At 38.0% G+C, this 11,954-nt stretch overlaps 1 pseudogene; it reads left to right on the forward strand.

Annotated features, from left to right (window-relative positions):
* Window positions 1–10,837: 10,837 nt before the first annotated feature.
* LOC123951044 lies at window positions 10,838–11,454 on the forward strand (annotated as a pseudogene).
* Window positions 11,455–11,954: the final 500 nt, after the last annotated feature.

Raw genomic sequence — 11,954 nt, forward strand, 5'->3', positions numbered from 1 at the left:
GGTTATTATGTGAGTACCACAGACTCCCTGGCAGCTCTTACTGAGATTTAGATTTTTCTCAAATAATTGTTTTTTCATTTGCTGTATGCTCTAAGGGCAGTTTCCAGAGACTTTAAAAGTTGATGTTTTGTTTTGCTTAATAATATTCATTAGTTATAGTTGTTTCACTGGCAAGCATGTCTGCTGAGCTCCTTAGGTAAGATGTCATTCCCAAGTGGAGTCTTCAGATAATTGCATATGCCTTTGCGTGTCTCTGCCTTGATCTTACCTGGGAGTGACTATAGTAACAAGAAACCATAATGACAAAACAGAGTACATAATGTGACAGGCAGATGCTTGGCACTCTTGGGGTGTGAAAGAAAGGTATCCCCTACGAATTACTGAAAAAACAATGATCTAAACTGGGATTTTATTTTTTTTATATCATGTGTCACTGTGTTATCTGATTTATTCAGTATTTTTTCATATTATTACTTCCAATATAATTTAAGCTTGTTGAATGTTGGGACTCTCTCATACCAGCCAGTGCAAATGTATCTGGCACATTGTGGAAACACGATAAAGTATTATTGACTTATGACTAGCGTGGATGTAATTAAAATGGGGGGAAAGTGAGCAGGTTTGAGATCCAGCTCAAACATAAATTTGAAAGAACTTTCTGATATATGTTATGTGAAGTGTAAAGAGAGCTGTCAAGGAAGAAGTTAAGTGGTTGTATTCACAGAAATGGGGGACACAGGCAGTCCTTCAGCCTTGTCCTGGGAGACACAGGAACCTGAGTTCAAATACGTGGATTTATGTTTTTGTGGTGTACTTTCCACATCCAAAGGTATAATGACAGGTGACATCATCTGTAAGATTTCTTCAAATGTTGGGGCGCCTGGGTGGCTCAGTGGGTTGGAGCCTCTGCCTTCGGCTAGGGTCATGATCCCAGGGTCCTGGGATTGAGTCCCGCATCGGGCTCTCTGCTCAGCGGGGAGCCTGCCTCCCTCTTTCTCTGCCTGCTTCTCTGCCTACTTGTGATCTCTGTCAAAAAAAAAAAAAAAAAAAATTTCTTCAAATGTTGAGATTCTGTTACTCAGTTAGTGCTTAATTGTTTAAAGGAAAATGGGTTCTTTGTCATTTGCTTTCTTAGATTAAAATATTTTAACAGTAGAGACAGTAGAGGCACTCAGTTTCAGGTCACACCTAACTTTATTTAAATAGTGAGGAAATCAAAGAGCGATAGCCTCAGGGTCTAAATATCCTTGCCTACAAAGTCTTTATTTTGTTTGAGTGGGGGGCAAATTAAGCCTGTATAACTGGAATCTTTAGTTGTCATCCCCCTTAGAAAATCTCAAGCCCCTTTTCATGATAATTGTTCTAAACACTTGTTGTTGTTGTTATTTGCTATTTCTTTGCCATCAATTTAATAGACCTTTGGGAAGAAAAAAAGATCTGCCATCTGGAACCAGAAGCCTGTGTGCATTTTATGAATACCTCAGCTTGTCACCCATTTGAAATTTTCCATGTGCAAGTTTTGTTGGAACCATGTGACGAGGAACTTTGGAGAAACTAAATTCTTATTGGTCTTATTTCAAGAATTTAAATAGCAACATTGTGATTTTTTAAAAACAATGTGAGATTTTTATTGTTTTTTCATTTTTTTTAATTTAAAAATAGTCGATACACAGTGTTACCTTAGTTTCAGGTGTATCTTCACATGATTTCTATATACTGAACATTGCAGATATTAACTTTCAAATGGTTATCAATAATATTTTCCCATCAACTATCAGTAATGGCTATTGAAAACATTGAAGGCTAAGCAAACTGGTGAGCATTAAGGAGGCCAGGACGAGGAAATGGCAGTTATGTGTTGTACTATCTGCTCTCTCAATTTCTTATTATGCAACACTGAGGAATTCGCTTCTCTCTGGTCCTAAGTTTTCTTACCTATAAATAGAATTGAACTAGGTGATTTCAGACCTTTTTCAGATGTTTTGATTTCATGGTTCTAAGATACTAGTAAAATCCTAGAGCTCTCCACAGAAAGAGGATGTTAGCATCTTCTCTCTTCAAACTAATTGTACTCTGTTATAACTCTTTTAAAATAGATATCCTTTGGGGTGCTTTAGTGGCTCAGTGGGTTAAGCCGCTGCCTTCAGCTCAGGTCATGATCACAGGGTCCTGGGATCGAGCCCCGCATTGGGCTCTCTGCTCCGCAGGGAGCCTGCTTCCCTCTCTCTCTCTCTGCCTGCCTCTCTGCCTTCTTGTGATCTCTGTCTGTCAAATAAATAAATAAAATCTTAAAAAAAATAAAAAATAAAATAGATATCCCTTGCACAGTTTATTACATAAATTTTAAAGACCATGTAGATGTATTTTTTAAAGATTTATTTATTTTAGAGAGAGAGAGTGCATGTAAGCAGGGGTGGGGAGAGGAAGAGGCAGAGGAAGAGGGAGAGAAAGAGACTGCCTGCTGAGCAGTAAGCCTGTCATGGGGTTCAGTCTCAGCATCCTGAGATAATAACATGAGCTGAAATCAAGAGTTGGTCATTCAACCTACTGAGCCGCCCAGGCTCCCCAAAGTCTACATAGATACAGACTAACAATTTAAATCCACTCTTTATTTTTTTTTACCATGCCATTATTCACAAAATCCAGATGCTTTAACATTGGATACAGAATTCTTTTTGATCACTCAGACCATATTTGTCCCTATTGATTTCCTCCTTTATCATTTCATCCTGCCCGTGCTGAAGTCACACTGAAATGCTTGAAATTCTCCACATTGTCTGCGCTCTCAAAGGTGTCCCTTAGCACACCCTGCTTACTGTTAGCAGTGCACTTTTCCACCTTCTTAATCAGACTATTCCTTATGTAAGTTTCAAGACATTGTCTTTAGGAAATTTTCCTCCCTATAACTCAAATCTACCACTAGCTGGACAGGTGTCTTTCTTTTGTGTTCTGTAGTATACTATATTACTTCTATAAAAGAGCTCCATAATAACCTATATAAAAGAGTTTCATAAGAACCTGAATTGTATCTGAATTGTATCTGTACATCTTTCATCCCCAGTATCTAGTATGAAGCCTGAATCTAATACTGGATCATTAGTATATTTTCATTGCATGGATGAAAGTTAAGATTTCTAGTTACCCTTCCTACTCCTTTGCCCATCGTCCTCAGAGTATGACACGATGTCTAAAATAAGCAGGTACCCAATTAAAGGTAAATAGCCTTTTTCTTCCTCTTTTCTCCCCCATTTCTATGTTTCCATACTATCGTTGCTTCTACTAATAATAATCATAACATGTTAATTGAATGTTTATACTTACTAGAATTGGTCCTTGTGCCACATTAGCACATTCTGGCTCCAAGAAGCTTCCTTTAACTTATTCATATCAGTCTGGTTGAGACTCTGTATTGCCCTTCAAGGACCAGTTTCTCATTCTTTCTATAAGAAAACAGACTTCATTTTTTAAGACTGTGATTAAGGTGTAACTGAAATGCAATGAGTTGCAAATATTTAAGATTTATAATTTGATAAATTTTGGTGTATATATGTGAAACGATGGCACAATTAAGGTAATGAACATATCCATCACCCCCCAAAGTTAAAAAAATATACATATATATGTATGGAAAATAAATATATAGTGTATTATACACATATGGGATATGATGGTGACAAATATTTACATTTTAAAATATTATTAAAGAGAATGAAGTTAGGTCATCTATTTAGGCATCAACTGTGATGGCACTAGTCCCTGGTGATACTCACTAGCAGTGTGACATAGTCCAATGACTTAATCTCTGGCAATCTGTTGACTCAAATATAAAATCTGTACAATATTTGTACTTACCTTAAGTCTATAATGAGGATTAAATGAGATGTTGCCCGTAGAGTCTTCACTATCATGGAAAGTATTGAGCACTATTCAAGGCATTTAATGATTACCCCCAAACATGCTGAGTAGTAGGATAAAGGAAAAAAAATGGAACAGGCATTTAGTAGAAAAAAAAAAATCTCCCCCAAACAAAAAGCTACTCCAGAAAAACCTGTCTGATTCCATTCAGGTGCTATAGCAAAGTGTCTGCCCCCCACCCCTGCTTTTTTTAATGATTTATTTATTTATTTTAAAGAGGAGGGGGGGGGCAGAGGGAGTGAGAAATTCAAGCAGACTCCAGGCCTCCTTTAGAGCACAGAGCCTGATGTGGGGCTCAATGTGGGGCTTGATCTCATGATCCAAGATTACAACCTGAGCTGAAATCAAGAGTCAGACACTTAACAGACTGTACCATCCAAGTGCCCCAAAGTTCTCTTTTTTAGCTGAGTTATTTTTTATTAACCAAAGATGAAAACTTAAGTGAAACATGATTATTTTTTTGTTTGTTTTTTAAATTTACTCTGATCATGGCTGGAACACATTGGACTTGCCTTGCCCAAAATTAAAACCTGTGTTGCTTTTGACACTATATTCAATTTCCTTATTGAAAGAATTATAAGTAATATAAAATTTTAAATCTCTTTGCTTCAGAATTAAGTCCTTGAGTGAAATTTTTGCTGCCACTAATGTAATACAGTAGAATGCGTGACTTTGTATTGAATTATATACAGGAGACTTCCTCTCTTTATTTCAATGTCCATTATCTCTAGAGAGCTGTCTATAGCCTTGATGTTTATATACCAGACGGCTAAGTGGTTTCCCTGAGTTGTTTGTACCATTTTATTCCTTGAACATTTTTGTGGGCAGTTTTCAATGGACTGCATTTAATGGTACATAAAGCTCTGAGGGAGGAGAAAGTAGTTTGATAAATAAAAAGCAATTGATGCTGTCTTTTCTCAACCCTGCTATTCACTGTCCTTCAATGTAGATGTGGTGAACACAATTGTAAAATGACCTAAAAGACACTCTGACTTAGGATGACAGGTGAGAGAGGGTGTTATGAAAAGGAAAAGAAAGAATAATCTTTGAAGGAGTGGAAATTCAGGCAGGGCCGTTGGAGGGTGAATGGAATTCAGGGAGAGTTATGAATTGAATGTTGCCTGCAGCAATTTCTTGTATTAAATACAATTAAATAGGGGCACCTGGGTGACTCAGTCATTGAGTGTCTGCGTTAGGCTCAGATCATAATCCCAGAGTCCTGGGATCAAACCCCTGCTTGATGGGAAGCCTGCTTCTCCCTCTCCCACTCCCCCTGCTTGTTGTTCCCTCTCTTGCTGTGTCTCTTTCTGTCAAATACATAAATCCTTAAAAATATATATATATAATTAAACACATTAAATATACTAGAGTGATGCCAAATTATTAAACAAAAGCATGTATAAGTGATAAAATTATGGGTGATTTTTTTTCTTTCTTGGAAATTATATTTTCAAAATTTTCCAAAATAAGTATATATTACTTGTGAAATCATAAAAAGTAAAAATAACAGGTAACCTTTTTCCTTAAAAAAACTTTAGAACCAATTTCACATCCAGTTTAAATTTAAAGTAAATCAATCCTTAATTCTACAGAAAAAAAATTAAATAAAAGAGTTCTAAAAGAAGCCCTTTCCTATTTTGTCAATTGCAAGGACTTATTTGTTTCTTTTTTTTTTTCAGCATAACAGTATTCATTGTTTGTTGCACAACACCCAGTGCTCCATGCAAAACGTGCCCTCCCTATTACCCACCACCTGTTCCCCCAACCTCCCACCGCTGACCCTTCAAACCCTCAGGTTGTTTTTCAGAGTCCATAGTCTCTTATGGTTCGCCTCCCCTTCCAGTTTTTTTTTTTTTTATAAACATATAATGTATTTTTATCCCCAGGGGTACAGGTCTGTGAATCGCCAGGTTTACACACTTCACAGCACTCACCATAGCACATACCCTCCCCAATGTCCATAACCCCCTCCCCCTCTCCCAACCCCACCTCCCCCAAGCAACCCCCAGTTTGTTTTGTGAGACTAAGAGTCATTTATGGTTTGTCTCCCTCCCAATCCCATCTTGTTTCATTTATTCTTCTCCTATCCCCCTAACCCCCCATGTTGCTTCTCCATGTCCTCATATCAGGGAGATCATATGATAGTTGTCTTTCTCCGATTGACTTATTTCACTAAGCATGATACGCTCTAGTTCCATCCACGTCGTCGCAAATGGCAAGATTTCATTTCTTTTGATGGCTGCATAGTATTCCATTGTGTATATATGCCACCTCTTCTTTATCCATTCATCTGTTGATGGACATCTAGGTTCTTTCCATAGTTTGGCTATTGTAGACATTGCTGCTATAAACATTCGGGTACACGTGCCCCTTCGGATCACTATGTTTGTATCTTTAGGGTAAATACCCAGTAGTGCAATTGCTGGGTCATAGGGTAGTTCTATTTTCAACATTTTGAGGAACCTCCATGCTGTTTTCCAGAGTGGTTGCACCAGCTTGCATTCCCACCAACAGTGGAGGAGGGTTCCCCTTTCTCCACATCCTCGCCAGCATCTGTCATTTCCCGACTTGTTAATTTTAGCCATTCTGACTGGTGTGAGGTGATATCTCATTGTGGTTTTGATTTGTATTTCCCTGATGCCGAGTGACGTGGAGCACTTTTTCATGTGTCTGTTGGCCATCTGGATGTCTTCTTTGCAGAAATGTCTGTTCATGTCCTCTGCCCATTTCTTGATTGGATTGTTTGTTCTTTGGGTGTTGAGTTTGCTAAGTTCCTTATAGATTTTGGACACTAGCCCTTTATCTGATATGTCGTTTGCAAATATCTTCTCCCATTCTGTCAGTTGTCTTTTGGTTTTGTTAACTGTTTCCTTTGCTGTGCAAAAGCTTTTGATCTTGATGAAATCCCAATAGTTCATTTTTGCCCTTGCTTCCCTTGCCTTTGCCGTTGTTCCTAGGAAGATGTTGCTGCAGCTGAGGTCGAAGAGGTTGCTCCCTGCGTTCTCCTCAAGGATTTTGATGGATTCCTTTCTCACATTGAGGTCCTTCATCCATTTTGAGTCTATTTTCTTGTGTGGTGTAAGAAAGTGGTCCAATTTCATTTTTCTGCATGTGGCTGTCCAATTTTCCCAGCACCATTTATTGAAGAGGCTGTCTTTTTTCCATTGGACATTCTTTCCTGCTTTGTCGAAGAGTAGTTGACCATAGAGTTGAGGGTCTGTTTCTGGGCTCTCTATTCTGTTCCATTGATCTATGTGTCTGTTTTTGTGCCAGTACCATCCTGTCTTGATGACGACAGCTTTGTAATAGAGCTTGAAGTCCGGAATTGTGATGCCACCAGCTTTGGCTTTCTTTTTCAATTTTCCTTTGGCTATTCGAGGTCTTTTCTGGTTCCATATAAATTTGAGGATTATTTGTTCCATTTCTTTCAAAAAAATGGATGGTATTTTGATAGGGATTGCATTAAATGTGTAGATTGCTTTAAGTAGCATGGACATTTTCACAATATTCTTCCAATCCAGGAGCATGGAACATTTTTCCATTTCTTTGTGTCTTCCTCAATTTCTTTCATGAGTACTTTATAGTTTTCTGCGTATAGATTCTTAGCCTCCTTGGTTAGGTTTATTCCTAGGTATCTTATAGTTTTGGGTGCAATTGTAAATGGGATTGACTCCTTAATTTCTCTTTCTTCTGTCTTGTTGTTGGTGTACAGAAATGCAACCGATTTCTGTGCATTGATTTTCTATCCTGGCACTTTACTGAATTCCTGTACAAGTTCTAGCAGTTTTGGAGTGGAGTCTTTTGGGTTCTCCACATATAGTATCATATCATCTGCTAAGAGTGATAGTTTGACTTCTTCTTTGCCAATTTGGATGCCTTTAATTTCTTTTTGTTGTCTGATTGCTGAGGCTAGGACTTCTAGTACTATGTTGAATAGCAGTGGTGATAATGGACATCCCTGCCATGTTCCTGACCTTAGCGGAAAAGCTTTCAGTTTTTCTCCATTGAGAATGATATTTGCAGTGGGTTTTTCATAGATGGCTTTGATAATATTGAGGTATGTGTCCTCTATCCCTACACTTTGAAGAGTTTTGATCAGGAATGGATGCTGCACTTTGTCAAATGCTTTTTTAGCATCTATTGAGAGTATCATATGGTTCTTGTTCTTTCTTTTATTAATGTGTTGTATCACATTGATTGATTTGCAGATGTTGAACCAACCCTGCAGCCCTGGAATAAATCCCACTTGATCGTGGTGAATAATCCTTTTAATGTACTGTTGAATCCTATTGGCTAGTATTTTGGTGAGAATTTTTGCATCTGTGTTCATCAAGGATATTGGTCTGTAGTTCTCTTTTTTGGTGGGATCCTTGTCTTGTTTTGGGATCAAGGTGATGCTGGCCTCATAAAATGAGTTTGGAAGTTTTCCTTCCATTTCTATTTTTTGGAACAGTTTCAGGAGAATAGGAATGAGTTCTTCTTTAAATGTTTGGTAGAATTCCCCTGGGAAGCCGTCTGGCCCTGGGCTTTTGTTTGTTTGGAGATTTTTGATGACTGTTTCAATCTCCTTACTGGTAATGGGCCTGTTCAGGTTTTCCATTTCTTCCTGGTTCAGTTGTGGTAGTTTATATGTCTCTAGGAATGCATCCATTCCTTCCAGATTGTCAAATTTGTTGACGTAGAGTTGTTCATAGTATGTTCTTATAATTGTCTGTATTTCTTTGGTGTTAGTTGTGATCTCTCCTCTTTCATTCATGATTTTATTTATTTGGGTCCTTTCTCTTTTCTTTTTGATGAGTCTGGCCAGGGGTTTATCAATCTTATTGATTCTTTCAAAGAACCAGCTCCTAGTTTCATTGATTTTTTCTATTGTTTTTTTGGTTTCTATTTCATTGATTTCTGCTCTGATCTTTATGATTTCTCTTCTCCTGCTGGGTTTAGGGTTTCTTTCTTGTTCTTTCTCCAGCTCCTTTACGTGTAGTGTTAGGTTGTGTACTTGAGACCTTTCTTGTTTCTTGAGAAAGGCTTGTACCGCTATATATTTTCCTCTCAGGACTGCCTTTGCTGTGTCCCACAGATTTTGAAACGTTCTGTTTTCATTATCATTTGTTTCCATGAATTTTTTCAATTCTTCTTTAATTTCCTGGTTGACCCATTCATTCTTTAGAAGGATGCTGTTTAGTCCCCATGTATTTGGGTTCTTTCCAGCTTTCCTCTTGTGATTGAGTTCTAGCTTCAGAGCATTGTGGTCTGAAAATATGCAGGGAATGATCCTAATCTTTTGATACCGGTTGAGACCTGATTTGTGACCCAGGATGTGATCTATTCTGGAGAAGGTTCCATGTGCACTAGAGAAGAATATGTATTCTGTTGCTCTGGGATGAAATGTTCTGAATATATCTGTGATGTCCATCTGGTCCAGTGTGTAATTTAAGGCCTTTATTTCCTTGTTGATCTTTTGCTTGGATGATCTGTCCATTTCAGTAAGGGGAGTGTTCAAGTCCCCTACTATTATTGTATTATTATTGATGTGTTTCTTTGATTTTGTTATTAATTGGTTGATATAGTTGTCTGCTCCCACGTTAGGGGCATAGATATTTAAAATTGTTAGATCTTCTTGTTGGACAGACCCTTTGAGTAGGATATAGTGTCCTGCAAGGACTTATTTGAATGCATTATTGGATAATTTCTAGTCTACACAGGACAGTGAGAGGTCATCTCCTCCATTTCCTTATCATCACACAAGATACCTCTTAAATTATCTAAGGAAGATTAGAATCCATCCTATTTTAGACCTTTTGAGAAGTTGCCATGTCTTCCCTTGCCTTTTAGCACTTAATAATGTTTTGCTGACAGACTATTTTAAATGTTATATTTAGTGGTGGCCTAATGAAAAGTTATGAAAGAATGATTGCTATGTAATGCCAGAGAATACTCATCGTTTACATGTGATCTCATAATTGTTTTTATCCTTCTCCAAAATCAACTGAAATTACTAAAGACACTAAATCATTTCTGTCTCCTTAAAAAATAGTCTTTCTTCCATGACTATAGTTTCATCTAATCTGGGGGCCTTTGCTTCCATAGGATTAACATCCTCCCTGGGAACAGGAGGGGAACCCATGTGATGAGAACATTAGTATGCACCAAGAGCATGCCAGCCTCTATGCAGGGCTCTTTTGGTATGATCTTATTTAGCACTCCAATCATTATGTATGTTTTAAACCCCACTGTATTAACTAAATACTCAGACAATACCAGTGTGATCATAGATTTCTTTTGTATGAGATGCTTCCATAGTTCCTTATGGTCAAAGGAAAAAGAGAAAGGTGTTAATTCATCAGCCTAATGTGTGAGGTCCTTTCTCAGACTTATCTCCATGCTCAAAATACTTCTTACCTATTAGGAACTTTTCAGTTGCTACTTCTGCCCACAGTGTTCTTCCTTATCTTAAACTTTCAAAATGTATGCTTCTTTCAACTCTCAGTTAAATGCCATTTCTTCTGTGGAGCCTTCACTGAATATTCCCCACCACCCTGAAAATTCCTTCATTTGGGCCACTTCATCAACAAATAATTCTAATTTATAGTCTGTAACTTTAAAACTCAGCTAGAGCACTGTGCCTATCAAATGTATACTAATAATTTTAATGACATATGCATATTAGATGTTTAAGAGATGTTTGTTGAATAAATGGACATGGAAAAAGAAAAGAAAAAGAAAACATTCCTGAGAGTTTGGGGCAGCCTAGAATTTAGAGCAAAGGCTTGGTGTTTTTCCTTGGACATAATCCCACAGAACACCCATACCAGACAAGGCCACTCAGTGATTCTGTTGAATCAAGACAAAAACATGGTGTTGCTTGGCTGGTGATTCCGGAAGAAACAAGAGTAGGACGTGAACATGGGGAAGCAAAAGGAAGTATGCGACTATGAAGCGAATGCTTAGCCTCTGAGATCAGAGGCTTAAAGAAAAGGATAGATTAAAACCTAAAAAAAAAAAGAAAAGAAAGATCCCAGTGCACTCAAGGAAAGAGAAGTCCCCCAACATCCTTCCTGCTTATTCTTCCAATATAACACACAGCTGGGCCCATCTTACCACATCCTGGTTGATACCAACTTTATCAGCTTTTCCATTAAAGCCAAACTTGACTTAGTACAGTCAATGATGGACTGTCTTTATGCCAAGTGTATCCCTTGTATAACTGACTATGTAATGGCTGAAACTGAGAAACTGGGGCAAAAGTATTGAGTGGCTCTAAGGATTGCCAAGGATCCAAGATTTGAACGATTACCATGCACACACAAAGGAACCTATGCAGATGACTGCTTAGTGCAGAGAGTAACTCAGCACAAGTGTTACACTGTGGCCACAGTTGACCGAGACCTTAAACGAAGGATCCGGAAGATCCCTGGAGTTCCTATCATGTATATTTCTAACCATAGGTACAACATTGAGTGAATGCCAGATGATTATGGAGCCCCTCGGTTCTGATTCTTAAAAAATAGAGTTCCTCTGCCTTCCTTTACCAACTTTTTCTGTTGCTGGTTCATACTAGCAACATGCTATAGCATGAATTATTCTTCTTACCCTTTTCCTGTTATGAGCTGAGTATGGTTAAATACACTCACTTTTTGGTATGGTTTTGAAACTGATATTTTGTATCATTTTAAATATTGCATTTTTTAATAAATCAGATGATTGCTCATTAAAAAAAAAAAAACACGGTGTTGCTCAAACCACAAAAATGGACCATTACCCCTATATCTGACCTAAAATGATGCACTGATGTTTCTATTTAATTCATTGCTTTAGCCTCTCTTTGTTCTTCTTGCTCTCTAGATAAGAATTATTAAGATACCCATATGGACATTGGGGAGGGGAGGCGAACCATAAGAGACTATGGACTCTGAAAAACAACCTGAGGGTTTTGAAGGGTCAGGGGTGGGAGGTTGGGGGAACAGGTGGTGGGTAATGGGGAGGGCACGTTTTGCATGGAGCACTGGGTGTTGTGCAAAAAGAATGAATACTGTTACGCT

This window comes from Meles meles, chromosome 9 (genome assembly GCF_922984935.1).
Source record: "Meles meles chromosome 9, mMelMel3.1 paternal haplotype, whole genome shotgun sequence".
In the NCBI taxonomy this organism is placed as follows: domain Eukaryota; kingdom Metazoa; phylum Chordata; class Mammalia; order Carnivora; family Mustelidae; genus Meles; species Meles meles.